The sequence below is a fragment of the Halichoerus grypus genome, chromosome 11, assembly GCF_964656455.1.
Source record: "Halichoerus grypus chromosome 11, mHalGry1.hap1.1, whole genome shotgun sequence".
Lineage (NCBI taxonomy): Eukaryota > Metazoa > Chordata > Mammalia > Carnivora > Phocidae > Halichoerus > Halichoerus grypus.
Window position 1 is genome coordinate 46,074,021 of NC_135722.1, and position 24,058 is coordinate 46,098,078.

At 38.5% G+C, this 24,058-nt stretch overlaps 1 protein-coding gene and 1 long non-coding RNA gene across 5 annotated transcripts in view; one reads left to right on the forward strand and one right to left on the reverse strand.

Annotated features, from left to right (window-relative positions):
• Positions 1-24,058, forward strand: part of SBF2 (SET binding factor 2) — a 454,330-nt gene that overhangs the window by 358,167 nt on the left and 72,105 nt on the right. The gene's annotated exons all lie outside the window — the stretch shown is intronic.
• On the reverse strand, positions 4,829-23,358 carry LOC144379441 (uncharacterized). The gene is made up of 3 exons (XR_013442436.1): positions 23,340-23,358; positions 11,248-11,320; positions 4,829-5,147 (listed from the first exon to the last, which is right to left on the reverse strand). It is a non-coding gene; the product is annotated as an uncharacterized LOC144379441 (long non-coding RNA).

A 24,058-nucleotide genomic window follows, 5' to 3' on the forward strand; every position in this document is an offset into this window, starting at 1 on the left:
ATGGTAACTGTTTCCCCTTCTTCCCTTTCGCTCTGGGTTCAGGCCTTGATATGTGTGAGTTCTATCCCCTCCCTCATATGAGGGCCTTCTCTGTCAGGCTTTCTAATCAACTCTCCATACTTTCCTGGGCTTATTCCTCATTCTCTCCTCTTTTCCTTTTCAGAACCCTCTTTCTGTTATTGCTTCTGTTGCAGCCAGTCTTAGAGCATCCTTCCACATTAATATACATGAAAGCTGGGGCACCTGGGTGGCTCAGTCGGTTAAGCATCTGCCTTCAGCTCAGGTCATGTTCCCAGGGTCCTGGGATCGAGCCCCGAGTCGGGCTTCCTGTTCAGTGGGGAGTATGCTTCTCCCTCTCCTTCTGCTCCTCCCCCTAGCTCATGTGTTCTCTCCTCTCTCTCTCTCTCAAATAAATAAAATCATAAAAAATATATATGCATACATATATATATATGAAAGCCACACTAATCAAGACACTTTTATTAATGTTATAGAGAAGTTTATTCACAAAGGATAATTTGTTACCAATAATAAGCCTTCAACCTCAACAGTTGTTATATCTTCTTGTTGGATTATCCCCTTTATTATTATATAGTGCCCTTCTTTGTCTCTTGTTACAGTCTTTGTTTTAAAGTCTAGTTTGTCTGATATAAGTATTGCTACTCTGGTTTTCTTTTGACACCCATTTGCATGATAAATGTTTCTCCACCCCTTCACTTTCAATCTGCAGGTGTCTTTAGATCTAAAATGAATCTCTGGAGGGATGCCTGGGTGGCTTAGTTGGTTATGCGTCGACTCTTGATTTCAGCTCAGGTCATGGTCTCAGGGTTGTGAGATCTAGCCCCATGTCGGGCTCCGCACTCTGCGGAGAGCCTGCTTGAGATTCTTTCCCCCTCTCCCTTTGCCCCTCCCCTGCTTGCACTCATTCTCTCTCTCTCTCTCTCAAATAAATAAATCTTTTAAAATAAATAAATAAAGTAAGTCTCTGTAGGTGGCATATAGATGGGTCGTCTTGTTTTATCCATTCTGTCACCCTGTGTCTTTTGATTGGAGTGTTTAGTCCATTTACATTCAAAGTAATTATTGATAAATATCTATTTATTGCCATTTTATTGCTGGTTTTGTTGTTTCTGGAGATTTTCTCTGATGCTTTCTTATCTTTCTTTCATGGTTTGCTAGTTTTCTTTAATGATATATTTAGATTTCCTTCTCTTTATTCTTTGCATATTTATTAGTGGTTTTTGACTTGTGGTTACCATTAGGTTTGTATATAACCTCTTCTGCATATAGCAGTCTATATTAAGTTGATGGGTCATTCAAGTTTGAACCCATTCTTTACTTCTGTCCTCCCCATGTTGTAAGTATATGGTATCATATTTTACATCCTTTTATTTTGTGAGTTCCTTGAATTTTATAGTATTTTATAGAAATACTCATTTTAACTGCTTTTGTGATTCCTTCTTTCGTACTGTCACTTTTGGTTTTTCTCTTCCACTCACAGAGTCCCCTTTAGTATTTCTTGCAGGGCTGGTTTAGTGGTCATGAACTCATTTAATTACTGTTTGTCTGCAAATCTCTTTATTTCTTCCTTCTATTTTGAATGTTAGCCTTACTGGATAGAGTATTTCTTGGCTACAGATTTTTCCCACTCAGCACTTTGAATATATCTTGCCACTCCTTTCTGGCTTGGAAAGTTTCTGCTGAAAAATCTGCTGATGGCCTTATGGAGTTTCCTTTGTATGTAATTGTCCTCTTTTTGTCTTGCATCTTTTAATATTTTTTCTTTATCTCTATATTTTGCCATTTTAATGACAAGATGTCTTGGTGTGGATCTGCTTTTCTTAATGTTTTTTTTAAAGATTTTATTTATTTATTTATTTGAGAGAGAGAATCAGATAGAGAGAGCATGAGAGGGGGGAGGGTCAGAGGGAGAAGCAGACTCCCTGCTGAGCAGGGAGCCCGATGCAGGCCTTGATCCCGGGACTCCAGGATCATGACCTGAGCTGAAGGCAGTCATAATCTTCTGAGCCACCCAGGCACCCGCTTTTCTTAATTTTGGGGGGGTCCCCTTGCCTCCTGGATCTGGATATCTGTTTCCTTCCCCAGATTAGGGCAGTTTCCAGCTATTGTTTCTTCAAGTTTTCTCTCTCTTTGGGAACTCCTATAATATGAACGTAATTATGTTTGATGGAGTCACTGAGTTCTCTAAGTCTATTCTTGTTTGCATGGTTCTTCTTTCTCTTTTGTTGAGCTTCATTGCTTTCTATTACTTTGTCTTCTAGGTCACTAATTCGTTCCTCTGCTTCTTCCATCCTGCTGTTTATTCCATCAAGTGTTTATTGAGCCCTTCATCTCTGCTATGTTAGTCCCTATCTCTGTGTTAAAGGTCTCACTAATGTCCACTCTTTTCTCAAGTCCAGTGAGTATCCTTATGATCATTGATTTAAATCAGGCATGTTTTGCTTAGATCTATGGCTGTGGCCTTATCTTGTTCTTTCATTTGAGATAAATTCCTGTCTTCTCATTTTGTCTAAGTCTCTGCCGGCTTCTCTGTGTTAGAAAAGCCAGTTATGTCCTGCTCCTGAAAATAAGGCCTTGTGGGGTGCCTGAGTGGCTCAGTTGGTTAAGCATCTGCCTTCAGCTCAGGTCATGATCCCAGGGTCCTGCAATGGGGCCCCATGTTGCCCCCCCCCCACTCAGCAGGGAGTCTGCTTGTCCCTCTCCCTCTGCTCTCCCCCCCCGCTTGTGCTCTCTCTCTCTCGCTCTTGCCTTCTTTCATGCTCACTCTCTCTCAAATAAATAAATAAAATATTTTTTAAAAAAATAATGGCCTTATGAAGAAAAGGTGATGTAGTTCCCAGAGCCTGGAGCTTCAGGGAGTATCCCCAGAGTGTGCTGTGTACACTCTGCTGTTGTGTTTGGATGCTCTATCCTTCAGGCCAGTCAGCTGCAGAGGCTCTCCTTGCCTGTTGTGGGCAGTGTTTGGCCCCTGGCCTGAATGTGGCAAGTTTTAATAGGTGTGCTTTGGTCTGCTTGTAAAATAAGACCTGACACCACTTCCATGAGACATGAGTCCCTACAGAACTCTGGTCAGAGAATGGTTTGGGCAGGGTTTGTGCTGGTCTTCTAGGTGAGGGGCATCCCACACTGGGACTGAGGTAAGTGTGACTGAGAAAGGCAGTCCCACCAGAGTGCAGGCAGTCCCAACCAGCAGCTTAGTGTAAAAGCAAGTTAGGCAGCCAATGTGTGCACTGTGCTGGTTCCTACAGGTGGAACATGATTATGCTGAGGGGCAGGGATGAGAAATGGTGCTGGCCAGGTCCTTTGTCCCTGGAGCAGTCTCAGTGAATGCTGCCTCTCAGGGATATGCTCCATGAAGAGTAAATAATCTCCCCATTGTGTCCCAGGCGCTCTTCAGCTCACTATTTTCACACTGTCTGCCCCCAGGTTGTTTGCCTTTCTTCTCTCCAGGAGCAGCCCTGATGCCTCTGGACTCTCCCAGAGTCCAGCCGACTGACAGCTTAAAACTTTAGGCGTTAAGCCTCTCTGGTTGCAAGAATTCACAAAATTCAGCCCTTCTCGCTTTCCAAGCCAATGGCCATGGGGAAATGTTCTCCTTCTGTATTCCCCTGTGTGCCCCTCTCTCTTGCCCTTCTCCATGACCACAGCTCCATCCCTCCCAGAACCTGTTTCTCCCCTAAACCATGTCTCTGCACTTTCTACCTTCTTTGATGTGGCCTCTTCTCTACCTTTAGTTGTGGAGTTTGTTCTGCCAGTCTTCAGGCAATTTCTGCAGTATTTAGGATGATTTGATAATTATCTAGTTGTATGCATAGGACAAGGTGAGCCTAGAGTCCTCATACTCAGCCATCATCTTCCCCCAAGAATCTACAAGTAATTACCTCCTTGGGTTCCATTAGTCTATTTGAGCAACTGAAAGAACTCAGAGAAACACGTTATTTGCTGGATCACAGCTTATTATGAAAGGATATAACTCAGGAACAGCCAGATGGAAAAGATGCAAAGGACCAGGTGTGGGGAAGGGGTGTATAGCTTCCATGCCCTCTCTAGGTGTGCCTCCCTCCCCAAATCACCAACTCAGAAACTCCCCAAGCCCCCAGTATTCCATGTTTTAGGTATAATTGTGTTACTTTTTTTTAAGTAGGCTCCACACCCAGCATGGAGCCCAACGCAGGGCTTGTACTCACGACCCTGAAATCAAGACCTGAGCTGAAATCAAGAGTCAGACACTTAACCAACTGAGCCAGCCAGGTGCCCCAAATGTGCTACTTTTAAATTCTTCCTTAAGACATGGTCTGGCTTCCTCTCATCTATAGTCTGGGCTTATCTAAACCTCAGATATCTAGGTTTAAGAAAACAGGGTATAAGCTCATGAAATAATTTTTTTCCCTCCTGGATTTTCTAATACTTGATAGTTCTGATTTATATACAGAATTCACTATGAAATAAAAAATATTTACCCACAAAAATATTATAGGAGTCAAAAATAAGCCATACTCAAAGCCATTTTAACATCTTAAACCTCAGAAAAATATTTTTATTATTTTAACAATATATTAATATTATATATTATGTGTAATATATATGATATAATATTTAATCATCTGTTATATTATTAACACGTGCTGGGCTAGTCGTTTGTAGGGAATGGCAGGTCAATGGATAATACTCAGCCACCATAAATACCAAGGACTAAGAGCTGATTTCAGGAGAGGAATTGAGTTAGCTCTGAGCCATCTGTTGTTTTATGCTAGATTCCCTTTGTGATTAGTTCAGGTTATTAAATAAAATTTTCCTTTTAGTGGAAAGCCAAGTGCTCTTAGTGAGATCAAATTTTCACCCACTTCTCTAGAATTACTTGCATTGACCAGCCCAGGTTGTACATGATTTACAATTCAAGTAACATTGATTTATACTAATGAAACATATATTTTATGGAAAAAAATTAATTACACTCACTTTAAGGTAGAGATCAATTAAACTTTTGTCTGATAATATCTTATTTAAATAGCTAATGAGTGTAATAGTCTCATGGGAAGAGGAAGCCCTGAGCCTCCTCCAGGGAACCTGAGGAACAGTTTACCCACTGCCACCAGTCAACTGCAGACCTCCTGAGGAAACACTGCCTGGAAGAAAAAAAGAACGAGCATCTCAGTGGGACCCACAAGTTACAGTTTATGTTTGCATAACTGACTATTCTTGGAGGCATGAGATTGTTAGATCTGATATTTGGCTGGTTACCTCCCCTTTCACTTCTGGTCCTGAAGTAGTGGGAGGTGGCAATAAACATAGCATGGGTGTTTAACTGAGGACATTTAATGAATCACAGCTGTATGAGTACAGCCCCTATCCATTTTCTTAAAGGGAGTGGGTGGCAAGAGTTCTTGTAACATTTTTATGCAGTTGGCTCTGGTTATGATATACACTTAGAGACGATCCAATGGGAAAGACAAACCTCTTTCCCACCAAGCACATTACCATTTGTAATTCATTTTCAGTAGATCACTTCAGTAACTGTTTATTGAGTACCTACTATGTATGAGGTGCTGCAAGGATGGTGATGATGATGATAGGATAGTTAAAGGTATTAAGCATTTCCTTATGTGCCATGCATTGTGGCTAAGTACTGTGCACTAATTAGATCATAATCTTTACAACAACCCCATGGTCCAAGATTACTGTGTCAATTTCATCTTCGAGGAAACTGGGTCTAGATAAATGTAAAAACCTTGCCATGGTCATACAACAAGTAAATAGGAAAGGGTGGAATTCAAACCTAGGGACTTCTGGTCTAGCCATATGGCATGCTAAATATTCTGAAACACCCCTTCCCCACACAACACCACCACCACCAGCAAAAAGACACTAAAAATGTAGGATAAAAACAGATATCTTATTAAGTATATAACTATGCACAAGAAAGTAAGGGAAATCTTTAAGAGTGAAAGATGAAAAGGAGGCAGGAATCTGAGGTGATCTGCTGCCACAGCTTAAGCTACAGCTGACCTGAAGACATCTAGCAACCCTTCAGTTTTGGGTGGGGAGACTGAAATTTGTAAACATGTTTATAATTTACGGAAACAATTTCTAATCATGGTAATCTCTCACCTGAATTATTATCCTTATTGGTTTCCGTGCTTTCACCTTTGCCCCTTACATTCCATTTTCAACATGGCTGCCAGAGTTACCCTTTTAAAACATAAGTCAAATCCGGGCACCTGGGTGGCTCAGTCGTTAAGCGTCTGCCTTCAGCTCAGGTCATGATCCCAGGGTCCTGGGATTAAGCCCTGCATCGGGCTCCCTGCTCAGCGGGAAGCCTGCTTCTCCCTCTCCCACTTCCCCTGCTTGTGTTCCTTCTCTCACTATGTCTCTCTCTGTCAAATAAATAAATAAAATCTTTAAAAATAAATAAATAAATAAAACATAAGTCAAATCATGTCATTCTTCTACTCAAAACCTGTAGTGGCTTCTCATCTTATTCAGAAGCACTTTTCCTAAATTAACCCATGATTTTGTCCCTCAGTTTCCTCATACCTTTGCCTACATGTTACTTTCTCAGTGAGGTCTATCCTGATAAGCCTATTTAAAATTCTACCCATCCCTCTCCAACACTCTTATTCTCCCTTCCCTGCTCTTATGTGTGTGTGTGCATCACATTGCTTTATTATATTTATTTTTTGTGTCTTGCCATGTGAATGTAGGCTCCAGGAAAGCAGGAAGTTTCATTTGTTCACTGGTATATCCTCATCTCTTGGATTGTATCTGGTACATAATTGGTCCTTCATAATGACTGAAGGAAATTAATGAAATGTGAAAAAAATATAGTAAAGAAGATCAACAAAGCCCAAAGTTTTTTTTCTGAAGAATAAAACTAGACTTCAGACTCCATTTTGTCTAACTCCAGAATCCATCCCTTTAACCACTACACAGTACACAGCTTCCAAAATACAGCTTCCTGCCACCTTCACAAAATTTACTATCCCATACTTGGATATCAGAGTCACACTGACAAGTCCTTAATGGCTCTGTGACCTTGGACATGTTATTTTACTTTTCTGTGCCACAGTGTCATTAACTACAAATAAGAATGATAATAGTATCTACCTTGTAGGATTATTATGAGCATTAGATGCAGTAGCACCTGTAAAGTGCTTCCTGCCCAGCAAATGATAAGCCTTTAATGAATGTTAATAACTGCTACTGATTTTTTTGTTGTGATTATACCTTTGCTCCTCTTTCTCCTCTTCCCCTTCCTCTTGTCGAGTTAACTCAGTTCTCCCAGGAGGTCTTATGAATGTGGTAAAAGCCAATGAAAAATCCTATAGGTGGACACCCTGGGTGTTTAACACAAGAATCAACACTCAAACCAACTGTGCAATTAATTCTTACTGGCTCTATGCTGAGTTTTGATGACAAGAACAGATCAATAACGTGGGGAAAGGGTGGAGTTGAAGAATGGAAGACATAGTTTGTGTATTGCTCTTGGATCAAGAGAACTTTGGGATAAACCTCCCAGAGCTCCATAACAACCCTCCCCCCATACACACATACCCCACTCTACTTATCAGCCTAAACACTCCCTACTAAAAGGTCATATGCTGATTACTTAAACTGGAAACAAACAAGATATCTGACTAACTTCCCAATGATATCATGTCATATATATGTGTTTAGAAGCAGTCTGTCACCAAACATTTGACGCTTTGGGGTAGAAAGAATCTAAAAGTTATTCAAGCCTGCTATCTGTTCTTCCTATCCTCTCTTACAAGATTACAAACTCAAATGCTTGCAGAAACCAGACAAGTGATGTAAATGATTGAAGGGGAAATTGTACAGAACTTGAGAATGCTTGTTTCATGTTAAAGGAACATCTATTTAGTTCCAGTCATTTCTTGTCAGGCCAAAACAGTGTTACCAGGTCCCACACTTTTCAAAGAAGACATCCACTTCTACAGTTTTTCCTAATTATTAATAATAAAATTCAAAGCAAAAGAAGTACACCCTGCCAGTCTGTAGCCTCTGCTATAGAACTTCTGTGTGGAACTGGGCAGGAAACAATGAGAACTGCAGAATTTTAACTTGAAAGACAGTTCTGGCTAAAAATATGAATTTGAGAGTCTTGTACAGAGAGTCTTGTACAAGCCCAGTTGGGAGGAGAGAGAAGAGAAAATAATAGAGGTCAGAAACTTGGAAAAAAATCTGTGGAATGAGAAAGGGAAGAAAAGCCAAAGAATGAGACAGCACAAGAGGCTCACATATAGGAGATCAAAAGAAATTGCTAAATTCCTATTTTGGAATAGAAGTTAAAAGAAAGTTGCTAATTTGAGCAGTCTTTTAGTAGGTTATGTAGTGCCGTTAAAATCAACTAATCATTTATTTCACAAGAAAACAATGAGAAAGGACATATAATTATGAGCTGAAGCTAGGCTCTAATTTATTCCACAGGAGCATGGAATTTGATGTATTCTGTTGGCCCCTCCAAGTATATTTTCTTTTTAGAGAAAATATACTGAAAATGCACTGAAGGGAGGCAGCATCCCATCTGCTGAAAAGTCACACAGGAAGATGGGGGCAGGGCTGCAGAGGTGGGTCCTCTGTAAGTATGTTTCTGATTCTGCCTCAGACTTAGTATACCTAGCATCCTGGATCCTGTTGCAGGATTCCAGGGCAGTCAAATAATTCCTGATGTATTGATTTAAAAATAAAAGTTTAGGGGCACCTGGGTGGCTTAGTTAAGCGTCTGCCTTTGGCTCAGGTCATGATCCCAGGGTCCTGGGACCGAGTCCCACGTGGGGCTCCCTGCTCAGCAGGGAGCCTGCTTCTCCCTCTGCCTGCCACTCTGCTTGTGCTTGTGCTTGCTCTCTCGCTCTCTCTCAAATAAATAAAATCTTTAAAAAAAAATAAAATTTTACAGCAGAATAACTTAATCAGAACATGAAAATTTGTTTGACTGTTTCCATCTTCTAGAGAAAATGGACTTCTCTCAAAAGTGTATTTCTTCTTACTTTGCTATCATCATGTATAGAATACAGTATAAAATGTTTATGTCCATGCTAAGCAAAATAAGTCAATCAGAGAAAGACAGTTATCATACAATCTCACTCATATGTGGAATTTAAGAAACAAAACAGAGGATCATAGGAAAAGAGAGGAAAAAATAAGACAGGACAAAATCAGAGAGGGAGACAAACCATAAGAGACTCTTAATCATAGGAAACAAATTGAGAGTTGCTGGAGGGGAGAGGTGAGGGGATGGGGTAACTGGGTGATGGACATTAAGGAGGGCATGTGATATAATGAGCACTGGGTGTTATATAAGACTGATGAATCACTGACCTCTGCCTCTGAAACCAATAATACATTATATGTTAATTAATTGAATTTAAATAAAAATAAATTAATTTTAAAAAATAAAATGTTTAGGTCCCCCAAATTGAGAGAGGAACTAGCCAGCTTTAATGTCCACTCTGGTTTTTCTTAGAACCAGTAAGATCTCTGCTATTTCTATGCACTGTCCCACATATTGCAAAACTGGACGGGGCGGGGGGGCTGTGGTAGGGGAGATGATTATGAATTATACAGGCCTAGACTAGACAGGATTTTATTCATGGGCAACATGAGGGTTGGAAGAAATATTAGACTATAGATTTTAAATTATTTAGAGAATATTTCAAGTTTTTTAAATAATGAAATTAAAAGTACATGAGCCACTTGGGAGTGTTGACATGATGTGTAGTAATGGAAAAATGTTATACTATTTGAATATCTAGGTACCAAAAAGCTTTGATTTTTATATTTACTGCCTCAGGGTGTTTCCATGAAATGTTGGGAATGTCTTTATATGATTGAATACATAACTTATTTTGTTAGGTTTTCTTTTAATATTACAGAGAATAGCTGGAGAAAAGTAGCTAATTCTTAATTTAGTTCGGAAGATACATCTTAAGTGAGAAGTCAGAAGCTGGACACCTAGTGCAGTGCCTCCTACAGGGCTTGAGCAGATAGGGACCCTCCTGGGCCAGGATTCTTGTGAGCACAAGTATTTTGTCCACCCACAGCTCTGTGACAGCTGCTAATCCTCATTTCAGTTGTGCCCCAGGAAAAGTAAAATCTACAACCTTGATATAAGGAGCAAGTGTGCTACCAAAACTATAAGAGGAAAATGCAGGGTTAGAGTCAGCTTCCTACATAGAAGAGCAATGGAAGGCTAATGGAATATAGCAGAGATTCCTAACCCCAACGCACGTATCTTGTGTGTCTTTTACACCCATTGAACTTACAAATAAGATTTCATTTGAAGCTTAAACTCCCCTTTCAAAAAAGATCTGAAACCCACTCCCATCCTTAAATGTTCCAGAGCATGTCACCAAAAATTTTGTTGAATTGGTTATCCAATGTTCAGTACAAGAGCCCAAGTCCCCTGATTCCGGATCAACTCTTTGCTCTATATGAGCTTTAATTCTTTGGCCTGGATCCATGACTCTCATCCGTGCTGCACAATAGTCATCTGAGTGATTTTAAGGACAGCAGGTGCAAAACTCCCATCAAAAGCCAGTTGAGACCAAAATCTTAGGGGCTAAGGTCTGGATATCAGTGTCTTAAAAGTGGCTCAATTGGACTCAGAAGTCCTTAAGAGTCCTAAAACCCAGAGAGTCTGTCATTACCTTTTGTGAAAATGCTGATGCTATCTCATATAGCTTAATAACATACTTTACCAGTAGACATTGTTGTAAAGATAGTACTCTCTAGAGTTGGTAGGGAGAGGAAATGGTGCTTTTAGGGCCCAAAAAATAACTCCATGCCTGTTTTCAGATCTATAAGTTTAAAATTCTGAGAGACAGGTTAATGAAAAATGGAAGATTCCTGTTTTAATTCATTGCACCTGTTGATTTAAATCAAAAAGTATGTATTCAGCTCTGTATGTTCAGAAACCTTTGGTAAGCTAAATGAGGAACCTTAACATAGAAGATCTAGCCTCTCTCTTTGAGGAACTCGTGATTTATTATAATTGAGTTGGAGAAAAAGAACTTATAAATGCAATAATAATAATAATAATACCTAGCATTGATTGGACATTTCCTTGCTACCAGACACTGTATGAAGCACCTTACATGTACCATGCTATTTAATCCTCACAATCATAACCTTAAGAAGTGTGAGATTAAAAACCCCAGTTTTATCTTTATTTAACAGATGAGGAAAATAAATGCAGAAAAATTAACTTACCCAAAGTTATTGAAATGCAGGTAGTCTGAGTTCAGAACCCATTCTCCTTAATCATCGGTCAACCTATTAAGTACTAAGAGATAATGAAATGGTTGTTTTTAAGCCACTAAATTTTGGGCTGTTATTTTTACACAGCAATAGATAACAGAGATACTGGTCCATAGCAAGTGCTATGTAACTGTTAGCTAATATCGATATTATTATTATGTAGATCTTTGATGCCAAGTTCTGACATCCAGATATGATCAATGAGGGGCTGGGTGAGGGGAACAACATTAATTAAACAATATTTTATTAACTTTATAGTGGATTGTGGCTTAAAAAGAATATTGATTAGTGCAAGAGAAGTTTTTTTTTTTTTTTTAAGATTTATTTGAGAGAGAGCACAAGCAAGAGGGGCACAGGGAGAGGAGAATCTTAAGCAGACTCTGTGCTGATCATGGAGCTGGACTCGGGGCTCAGTCTTACAACCCTGAGATTACTAGGTGAGCCAAAACCAAGAGTCAGACGCTTAACCGACTGAGCCACTTGGTGCCCCAAGAGAACATACCTTTAAGAACTGTTTTGGAAGTTTCACAAGAATAAAACACCATCTATTGGAGTGCTAATCTGTGGTCTCATCATGCTAAACCACTTCATATTACAAATATCTGCTGAAGTAAGCAATTGTATACTTTCTGTGATTCAGGAAATTATGTCACCATTAATAATTCTTGGTCTTGGGTGCCTGAGTGGCTCAGTCAGTTAAGTGTCTGCCTTCGGCTCAGGTCATGATCCCACAGTCCTGGGATCAAGTCCCACATCGAGCTCCCTCCTCAACTGGGAGTCTGCTTCTCCCTCTGCCTCTCCCCCTGGCTTGTGCTGTCTCTCTCGTTCACTCTCTCTCTCAAAATAAATAAAATCTTTAAAAAAATAATAATAATTCTTGGTCTTCCTTGTGGTTAAGTCAAAATTTTACTGGCTTCATCCCAATACCTGTGAAATTTGATAGCAGATTTTCTATAGAATAACAATGAAAGTACTAATTCATAATTCTCAGAGTTTAACAAATAATGAAGAGATTTGTTTTTGTTCAAGCAAGCCTTAGAATGCTGTTTCTGAAAGGTTCTCTGGCTGCTGTTTGCATTTTTACTATGTCTCAAGTTAAGGCATTTGTATTAGACCAGAATTTTTATCTATTTACTAAATAATTGATTTCCCAATTGCGTGTTTGATGGCTTGATTCATTATGTTATAAAGATCTATGGTATCACAAGGAAAGCTGTGGAAAAACAACACATTTTGCTTTACTGTTTTTCTTACAAAATAAATTCATTTATTTAATTGGGGGTTGAGGGGATTGCAGAGACTATACTTGGCCAACACTAAAATCTGTTGTCTTCTCCATCCAAGAAAATTAACTGAAGTTGACATGACTTCTGGGAAGTGCATTGTAGCTGACATCTGGGTGTGCCCCATACCAAAGTGTTATCATGAGAGATTGGTCCACCAGGAATGCAATTTGAATCCTCTCAAAGGATTGAGTAAAAAAAAATTATCTGGACTATATCACCTTTTTTGGAATTAATAAATGTTACATTTTTACAGATTAATTTTTACAGATTAATAAATGTTACATTTTTACATCCCACTCTGTTAGTGGGATGCTGTGTCACAATTGTCAGTTACTTGTTCTTAACGTAACTATTTGTGTGTGTGTGTGTGTGTGTGTGTGTGTGTGTGTTTAAACCTTGTACATGACAGTACATTTTAGAATTACCATCATAGCCCCCAGCAGAGTGCTAACCACATCTTTGGTGCTCTGAAAAATGTTCATAGTTATAGTATAATTTATCCTTAGGTACCTATGGCTGTGCAGAGAGCCTTCTATCCAAATACAAATCTTATTTTTTTAATCATTGCTTAATTCTTTTGTCTGTCATCATGTTTCTCTTTTGGGTCTTGAAAAAATGAGATTCTAATCCAAAAATGCTTTAGGAATGCTTACTGTGCTATAAAAGGCAAAGAAGTATTAGTATCTTTACATTTATGATTGACATGTATGTAATCTTAAAATACCATTGACTCCAGATCTTTTTATTTTCCATGATGAGCACTTGCCAAAGGCAGCAGAAGGATTAAGGCATGCATCTCATAGGATTGATGTAAATAATTACAAATGTTTCCTATTCCTTCTCCTACTTAAATTTGAAAATCATACTTCTTGTTACCTCAGTCATTGATAAAAGTGTTGGAAAGGGCAGAACTTCATAGCAGGCTACTTGACACTTCCTTTTAGGATAGTGTCACTCTACTTAGTCATTAGATATGGCAAATGTGACGGGTAAAATAATTTGGAATGAAATCACAGAATGCCTAGAATTGTCAAAAACCAAACTCTGCTCTGGAGCCGAAATACAACATGAAGACAGAGTTTTGGGATAAAGAGGAATGGTAGTTTTATTATTTTGCCAGGCAAAGGAGGTTGCAGCAGGCTAATGCCTTCAAAACAGCAGACCCTCCCAGGGTAAAAGACTGAGGGGTATTATAGGAAAATACAGGATCTGGGCATTTTCCACAGGAATCTGGTACATGCTGCCAGACGCATTCATTATGTCTTCAAGGTGGTCACATGACTAGCGCTGGCTCTGACCATCTGAATTTCGAATCTCGTTACTAAGTATGCATTGAAGTCAGCGAGATGTCAGTATTGAAATAAGTTCCTGAAACAAAAGATTCTACAGAAAAACAAGTGAAGGGGAGGGAGGGAGGCTTCGAGAATGAGGAAGAGAAAGTTTTGTTCAGTTTTTAAAGTCAAGTCTTGCCAAAGCATTTGTGTGTCCATTTTAATTTCCATCCATCTTTACTCTTCTATAGCAGTTTCAGAATGTCATATTAAGGAGTTTAGACTAATATCATTCTCTAGTCACCAAGAAGTATCCAATAGCATACTCTTGAACAAGGCAGTGACAAGATTGTGTTTCAGAAACTTAGAGCGGTGTGGAAGAGGTTCAGGAGGATTTAGCCACATAGCAGGCTAGTATGACAGACAAATGTTGATTATAGTACTTAGGGAGAGATCCACATGGAAAGTTATCTATAGCATGCAGGGGTTACAAACCAAAGAGGCCAACAAATAATGCAAATGAGTTAAACAAGTCAAAGGAAGAACAAGTCTAATGAGGGCAGCCACCACTCAGCTCCATCAGTTGTCACCATGTAGGAATGCAGAAACAATTGTTACCACATTTTTCAAATTTTCAAGAGAAGCCGAAAACTTAGCCTTTAAATAAAATCTCTTCATTTGTAAATATTGGCTTAATTAAAAAAAACAAAACGCCTTTAGACAGCTTAAAAAAAAAACAAAAACAAAAAAAGTCCACATCTGCAGCTAGTAGGATGCCAGCTTTTACAACCTGTAGCTTTTAGCTTCTCTGGCTGTGAATTCTTACTGTGTAGTATAGTAGGGAAAAGACCTAAGGACAGGAATTAGAAAATTTCTGGTGAAGTACAGCCTGATAACATAATTGAGAAAAGAATGGAAAATGCAAAACTCATGACTCTCTTTATGGGTAGCAAAAGCCAAGATTTTATTAACAACTTGTCCCTAAAGAGCATTTTATAAATAGATTGCCCATTTAGCTTAATTTTGCTTAGGTAGCATTGTTTCCTTCTTATTAGTCAGCATTGTTAGCATTTTTGAGAAATCATAGATTTGACGGAGACTTGTGGAGGAGCTGCTGAATTACAGAAGTTATTACAGCAGAAAATAAATTATGTGGTGCTATAAATACTTGACTCAGTGACTCAGCAAATTCCCTTTATGTCCAAAGGGAAACATCTTGTACCTAACTTATGAGGACTGTTTTTAATTTCTTCAGCTTTGCAGTTGTCACTGTTTGTCACTGATAGATTTTTACATGATGTGAGAGACATAAAGATAAAGAGAGACCACGTTCAGATGGAGATTTAAGTATTGGGGAAATGAAAGCAGTGGGGGAACCCTCAGTCACTGGAGTGCTTTCATACTGATGGCAGGGGATTACCAGGAAAAAATCAGAGAACCATCCGGAATGGCTATGAGAAACTAGATAGTTTTATTATACTCTTAGGTGACATTTCCAACTAATAAAATTAGATTAAAAATTGTAACGTTAGAAGCAAACCCTGGAAAATATGTAATTAACTTCTTTAGAATTCAGCAAGCATTCTATGTATCTCTAATACTCATATTTAAGATACTTTAACCAGACATTTGAGTTGATGCCAAGATGTGCCAGAGATGGTTTCTGCCTTCAAAGGCTATTAGGAGAGAGACTAAATGTACACAAAATTTTAAAATTATTTATGTTTAATTGATTAATAGTTCAGTACTTTGTTTATAAAACCTAGTAAATTGTTGGTCTTTTAATAAATATTTATTACCATCTCTTAATGAGCATGCAAAAACAGAACAATGTAGGAACTGATTTTCTATAATACATCTTCTTAGAAAACAGTAAAGAATTATTTTTAAAAACCCTCTGTATCTTGATTTTTATAATAAAAATACTAATGCTCCTTCTTGCTACTAAATAAAGCATATGGCAGTTAAATTCTGTCAAAAGCTCTTCCATCTTATGTAAATCTGAGGTTCTAACATGTCATTTCAGCACATGCTTGAGCAAAAATGTCCTAAATGTAAAAATATAATGAAATAATTATTAAAGAAGTATAAACAAAGTTCTGTTTAAGACAGTGTCTTAGTCTGCTTGGGCTGCCATAACAAAATAGCATGGACTATGGCTTAAACCAACAGACATTTATTTTCTCGCACTCCTGGAGGCTAGATATCAAGATCAAGGTTCCAGCCAATTCAGTTTCTGGTTATTAAGGACACTCTTTTTTTCTTTTTTTCTTTTTTTTTTTAAGATTTTATTTATTTATTTGTCAAAGAGAGAGAGAGCACAGGCAGGGGGAGCAGCAGGCAGAGGGAGAAGCAGGCTCCTCACTGAGCAAGGGGCCTAACGCAGGACTCGATCCCAGGACCCCGGGATCATGACCTGAGCTGAAGGCAGACGCTTAGCTAACTGAACCACCCAGGCATCCCAAGGACTCTCTCTCTGACTTGTAGCTGCCTTCTTGCTATGTCTTTACATGACCTTTCCTCAGTACATATATGCAGTGAGAAAGGGGGGGGAGGAAGGGAAAGGGGGAGAGATAGAGAGCACTCTCTGGTATCTCTTCTTAAAAGGGCACTAATCTTAATTCTTTCAAATACACTATACTGGGGACTAGGGCTTCAACATATGGATTTTAGGGGGACAGAAACAGTCAGTTTATAACAGATTGGAAACAGAGGAATCAATCAGGGAAGGCATTTTGGAAAAGGTAGCATTTGAATAGGCTCTTAGAGAATGGGTAGGATTTTAACCATTAGAGATTGGAAGGAGAGATTCCAAGTGGAAGAAATAGCTTAACCAGTGTCATGGCAGTGAGAAAGCAAAGAGTCTATTTAGCACACAGGGAGTCAGCTCTTTCACCTGCTGGATGACATCTATACTCAGGAAGTCAAGAGGATGTGGAAAGGATGTGGCCAAATTATTTTGTACCTTATAAAACATCATTTTCTGGTTTCAGCACTGCTATAACTAGCTCTGTGACCTTGTTTATGCCCCTTCTACTTCTATGTGTCTCAGCATCCCATGTGTCAATGGTCAATGAAAAAATTGTCTCTGGGGTTTCGTTTAATGAGTCTGTACTTCAAAACAAGTAAGTGATTTAAGTCCACAAGTATTATGTGTTTGTGTGTGCCCATATACTTTCACATTTGTGTTCTCATACCAGTAGATGTGCACACTTCTGCAAGTGTTTGATGATAGGTAGAAAAATCTGCTGCCACTTACCAACGTTGAATTGCACTCCTCCCACCTCTGCATGAATTAGGAACCTTTTTCTGCATATTCCAGTGACTCAAACTGGACTTGCCAGGGAGAGTTGACCAGGCACATTGGGGGGGGGGGGAAATATATTGTTTCCCCAACCTTGTTCCATGTCCTTTTCCAACTTCATTGGCTCTTTTATTTTCTCCTGCTTTAGACTTCTGATTCTTTCATGACTGCTTTTTCTGCCCTGTTAAGGAAACTTAATCTCAAAGCCTTCTTTCATAGTCAGTTGTAGGCACCTGGATAAGGAATCCATAGACTCGAAGGGATATTTCCTTTTTAGTAGGAACTAGGCCTTAAGCTATAGGAATGAAATATAAACAGTAAAATTCTAGACAATAAATGGACATAGAGCCTGGGGATAGGGGTGAGGAGGTGAATTTTGTGGTGTTCCTAAAAGCCTTAGAAGTGGAAAATGATCCCCTGGAGCTTGAAGACCATCTTCAGTTCTAGAACAGTCTAATATACTTTACAACTATTTATCCTTAACCTTGGAGCTGTCTTAGTTATTTTTAGCAAAATAATTACTCCTATTTACTTATTTTCTAGAATTCTAGATATAGTTGTGGGCTTACCTGTGCAAACACTTGGGTAACTTTGACCCAATCTATACGATTCAGTAGGTAATTCTTCTTCCTACAGAATGGCTACTGGGTTAACAGCTTGTTCCTTGTTGTAGAGGCTTAGTTTTAATGAATCTTTCCAACTTAAATAAGAAGCAGTAGAACTAAAGTTGAAGAAGAATTGTTTTCCTCAAAAAACAGGGGCATATTTCTTTTTAAGAAATTTATTTTCTTTCCCCACTATATATAGTCAGCTTATAATACTAAATTTTTCTTCTCAAAAATAGGTTAACCTACCTCTTTCAGATACACATCTAGGTCAAGAAGGTGTTATCTTCATAATGAACTTAAGCTACAGCTTAGGTGACTCATCTGAGAATATTCTATCAGTCAGAAACTGTTCAAGGTCCAACCCCAGTATTTACTGCTCTGTGGCCTCCACTTTGCGTAGGCACCACCTTAGTGAATCACACTGGCTATTCGTCACTCATTCTCTGAAGACCACAGTTTCAAAATAAAACCCTTAGAAAATGCAGGCATTGAAGTAACAGTTGTAGTTACTTCACCCACGGTTGACTGTACCATGGACGCAACCTACAATTTGAGTCTTTATTTGGTCATTGACAAAGGCCTTAAATTTTTGAGTCAAAACTTCGGTGAAATTCAGAAATGTAGGCCTCAAGATGTTGATTCTGTTGTTTATAGGAAATGCTTTCAAGACTTACTTAGCTTTTCATAGTTCTAACAAAATAATTTAATGTTTTGGGGTTTGGTTTGTTTGTTTTTTTTATCCCTGGAAAAGTTGAGTGGATGGAAACTATGAAAGGAAAAGATGTACTACAAAATTGTAATTCAATAGCACTGTGGTTTCTGCTTTCATCCAATAAAAAGCAGAAAATAGTATAAGGAACAAGTTCATTTTTCTTAGATTATTGGTAATAAAATTCAAGTTAAAAATCAGAGCTTGCTAATTGTTTTTTTCCTCTGGATTCTCTTTGTCATCAGAATAGTCTCTCGAGTAGTGATAATACCCAAATTGAATCAGAAGATTTAACTGTAAAGTTTAATCACACAAAGAGTGAAATGTGCGCTTCCAAGTGATACACCTTTGTCTTTTTATCCTAATATAGTAGTGACCAATTACATGCAAGTTATTTAGAGGTGAATGGCCATAAGCAGCTTTCTAGGTGCCTGGCTTGCCTTGCTGCCTCTGCAGACCCCTAAAACTGCTTATTGTCTACCCAGGCAGGCGCTCATATTTTTCCAGGATACCCATGACTTCCAGGATACCTAAGCTGAAGGCAGACGCTTAACCATCTGAGCCGCCCAGGCGCCCCTCATTGATGATTGCTTTAATCCTAATTCCCTTCTTTTGCTTGCTTTGATTTTAATTTGCTTTTTTTTCCCTGATTTTTCTTTCTTTTTTTTTTTTTTTACAGTACATCATTAGATTCAGATGTAGTGTTCAGTAGTTTGTCAGTTTCATATAATACCCAGTGTTCATCACATCACATGCCCTCCTTAGTGCCCATCACTGAATTACTCCATCCCCCCACCCACTACCCGTCCAGCAACCCTCAGTTTGTTTGCTAGAGTTAAGAGTCTCTTATGGTTTTTCTCCATCTCTGATGACTTCCCATTCTGTTTTCTCTCCCTTCCCCTACAGTCCTCTGCCCTATTTCTTATATTCCACATATGAGTGAAACCATTTGATAATTGACTTTCTCTGATTGACTTATTTCGCTCAGCATAATACCCTCCAGTTCCATCCATGTGGATGTAAATGGTAAGTATTCATCTTGTCTGTTGGCTGGGTAATATTCCATTGTATATATATATACCACATCTTCTTTATCCATTTATCTGTCAATGGACATCTCAACTCTTTCCACAGTTTGGCTATTGTGGACATTGCTGCTGTGAACATTGGAGTACACATGCCCCTTCAGATCACTACATTTGTATCTTTGGGGTAAATACCTAGTAGTGCAGTTGCTGGGTCGTAGGGTAGCTCTATCTTTTTTTTTTTTTTTTAAGATCTTATTTATTTGTCAGAGATGGAGAGAACATAAGCAGGGGGGAACGGCAGGCAGAGGGAAAAGCAGACTCCCCACCGAGAAAGGCGCCCGAGGCGGGACCCGATCCCAGGACCCTGGGATCATGACCTGAGCCAAAGGCAGACGCTCAACCGACTGAGCCACCCAGGCGCCCCAAGGTAGCTCTATTTTTTTTTTTTTTATGTTATATTAGTCACCATACATCATTAGTTTTTGATGTGGTGATCCACGATTCATTGTTTTCATATAACACAACCCTCTTACACTGTTGGTGGGAATGCAAGTTGGTATAGCCACTTTGGAAAACAGTGTGGAGGTTCCTCAAAAATTTAAAAATAGAGCTACCCTATGACTCAGCAATTGCACTCCTGGGTATTTACCCCAAAGACACAGATGTAGTGAAAAGAAGGGCCAGATGCACCCCAATGTTCATAGCAGCAATGTCCACAATAGCCAAACTGTGGAAAGAGCCGAGATGCCTTTCAACAGATGAATGGGTAAAGAAGATGTGGTCCATATATACAATGGAATATTACTCAGCCATCAGAAAGGATGAATACCCAACTTTTACATCAACATGGATGGGACTGGAGGAAATTATGCTAAGTGAAATAAGTCAAGCAGAGAAAGTCAATTATCATATGGTTTCACTTATTTGTGAAACATAAGGAATAGCATGGAGGACATTAAGAGAAGGAAGGGAAAAATGAAGAGCGGGAAATAGGAGGGAGAGATGAACCATGAGAGACTATGGACTCTGAGAAACAAACTGAGGGTTTTAGAGGGGAGATGGGTTAGCCCAGTGCAGTGATGGGTATTAAGGAGGGCACGTACTGCATGGAGCACTGGGTGTTACCCCCTGATTTTTCTATGTGTAAGCTGAGGTCATTGATTTGAAACAATTGTTGTTTCCTAACACAGGCATTTAGTGCTATAAATCTCCCCCAGAGAAATGGGTTAGTGGCATCCCACAAATTCTAATATGTTTTCACTTTTGTTTAGTGCAAAGTACTTTCTAATTTCCCCTTTTATTTCTTCTTTGATCCATGAGTTAATTAGCTTCCAAATTTGGAGATTTTCCAGATAACTTTCTGTTACTGATTTCTAATTTAATTCCATTCTAGTCAGGTAATACTTTTGTATGGTTTGAGTCCCTTTAAAATATATTAAGACTGGGGCGCCTGGGTGGCTCAGTCGGTTAAGCGTCTGCCTTTGGCACAGATCATGATCCCAGTGTCCTGGGATTGAGCCCCGTGTCAGGATCCCTGCTCAGTGGGGAGTCTGCTTCTCCCTCTTTCTCTGCCCCTCCCCCCACTTGTGCGCTCTTGCACTTTCTCTCTCTCTCAAATAAATAAAAATAAAATCTTAAAAAAAAATGTTCAGCCTTATTTTATCACCCACGATTCAGGTTTTCTTGGTAAATGTTTTGTATGCAATAGAAAAGCATGAATATTTTGCTGTTATGCTATTAAAATTAAAGTCAAGCAGGGTACTTTCTGCCTCTATGGATTTGCCTGTTCTGGACATTTCATTCACATGAATGAAATTTTACAACATGTGAACTTTCACGACTGACTTCTTTCACTTAGCGTAAGTACTGTTTTCAGTGTTCGTCCATGGCTAGCCTGTATCAGTGCTTCATATCTTTTTATTGCCACATAATACTGTATTGCATGTATGTGCCACATTTTATTCATCAGCTGATGAACATTTGAGTTGTTTCCATTTTTTTACTGAGATATCATTCATGTACCATAAAATTCACTTTTTTAAAGTGTGTAAAGGGCTTTTCCTTCTCTAAGTAGTATGGAGTTTCCGCTTTATCTGATCTTCAAAATTTGCTACTGCCTATAAGTCCACTTTATGACTTCTAAAATTGTATTAACATCACGGATGTTGTTGTCTTTTTTCTCATCCTCTTTACTCTTGTATGTTTTACCATTTTTCTCTTTTGCTGTCATTTCAATGGGGTTTGGGGGCAAAAGAACTTTCATTCTGCCACATTTAATAAAAAGATCCCTTAAAATTATTTTGGAAGAAGGAAAACAAATTGTCAAAATTCTGTTACTTTTATTTCATTTTCATTTTGCCTTTTTCTCCTAGTCTTTGTGTACTTATGGGCATAATCATAGCATATTTGGCCGATTTTCTTTTTCTTTTTTTTTTTTAAGATTTTATTTATTTATTTGACAGAAAGAGACACAGCGAGAGAGGGAACACAAGCAGGGGGAGTGGGAGAGGGAGAAGCAGGCTTCCCGAGGAGCAGGGAGCCCGATGCGGGGCTCGATCCCAGGACCCTGGGATCATGACCCGAGCCAAAGGCAGACACTCAACGACTGAGCCACCCAGGCGCCCGTGGCCAAGTTTCTTAAATGTAGCATAATTACTTCATTCATAACACATCATCATATTAGCCACTTTAATGGCAGCATAATATTCTTTTGTGTTAATAAGGTTCCATCATTTGCCTAACCTTTCTCTCTATGGTTAGACATTAAAATTGCTAACTTTGGAGGGGGTATAGCTATTAAAGATAATGCCGTAATAAACATTTTTGTAGAGTTTTGGGCCATTTGCAGGTACACATAGTGAGAGCTATGACTCACCAAATTCCTCCATTTCCTGTGCCGGGACCCACTGATGTCTTTTCTCCTTTGGTTCCTTTTGTAGTTACATCTCAGAGAAAACACCTTGTTATGTATCTACTAGTATCTACTACTACTTTGCTGATGATGTTCTCCCAATCAGGCCCTCAGTCTTACCAGTTTACAGTGCTGTTATATATGACATTATTAGGCTCATCAGTTATCACATGTGGAGTTCTTGTCTCTCCATATAGATTATAAGTACTTTGTAGACAGAGGTCCCGTAGTACTTGGTATTTAGTTAATGAAAAGTGCAAGTTTCCAGTAAACATTTATGGATAGATTTTTTTTTTGTTTCATCCTAAACAGGTTTAAGAATAGTTAAATATGTTTTAAAATCCATGAGCTCATAAAAATATGAATAAAAAAAGAAAAATTGGTCATCTCTGATGAAAGCTAGAAAGCAATGCATTGTTTTTAAAACTGATCAATGAAGGGATAATCTCATGTATTTATCCAGTACAGGTTACATGTTTGGGTTACCAAACGGTTGATGAGGGGAAGTTTCTCTTTATAGAAATATTCTAACTAGTAAGTAAGGAAATAATGCTAGAATGAGAATATCACTATTTTATTATTCCTAATAATGAATCTAAGAATTAATGGTCAGTAACCTTTAACATCACAAAAAGAGCAACAACCGTATATAGTAGTACCATCTATAAAGTATTCTTGCCAAACAATCAAGCCTGAAAATGATAAAGTTTCTAGATCCAACTGTCAATTTGCAGGAAATACAAAGGACAAAAGACTATGTCACGTGGTACCACTGGGATGCAGTCAGCAACCACCAGACTAATGGAAACTATTGGATAAATGATCCAGTTTCTTCAACAAATAGATCACAGGTGGGAGGGAAAATAAGAGAGAGAGAGAGGGAAAGAGACAGACAGATGGTAGAGGAACCTATTGATTAAAACTGACCTCAGAGATATATAAACTGATGGTAATATACGGATCATATTTGGGTCCTTCCTGAATCAAGCAAACTGTATAACAAAACAAAAACAAAAAACAAAGAAAAACATTTAACATTCATAAGATAATTAAAAACTCAAACACTGACTAGATATTTGATATTACAGAATTATTAATTTTTTAAATAGTAAATTTGCAAAAAATCTGCATGAAATAATTTCTTATTGGCAATATAGCCAGTGTATCAATAACCCAAAAATGTTTTTTGGTACAGGAAATAATGGGAATTATCTTTTTCTTAGCCCCTCTCAAGCATTTCCAGGCACTATTAAATGGTGCTGAAACCAGTAATCAGAGCTGACAGTTGACATGTGTTGATAATGTTCATACACCATTGTTTATAATAGCAAGAAGTTGAAAACAATACAAATGTCCATGAGCAGGAACAAGGAAATGCTATATATTCATGTAATGGAATTCCATACAGTAGTTAAGTTATGCAGTAATTAAGAAACTAGATTCTGTAGCTAAACTACCTGAGTTTGACTCCAACTCTAGTTCCACCACTTCCTGGCAGTTTTCTCTAGGACAAGGTACTTAATTTCTCTGTGCCTCAGTTCCTTTACCTTTAAAACAGGAGTAAATAATAGTACTTACCTCAGTGGATCACAAGGTTGCATAAGGACTAAGTACGTTGATAAATATACATAGTGAAAGCTCAGTTA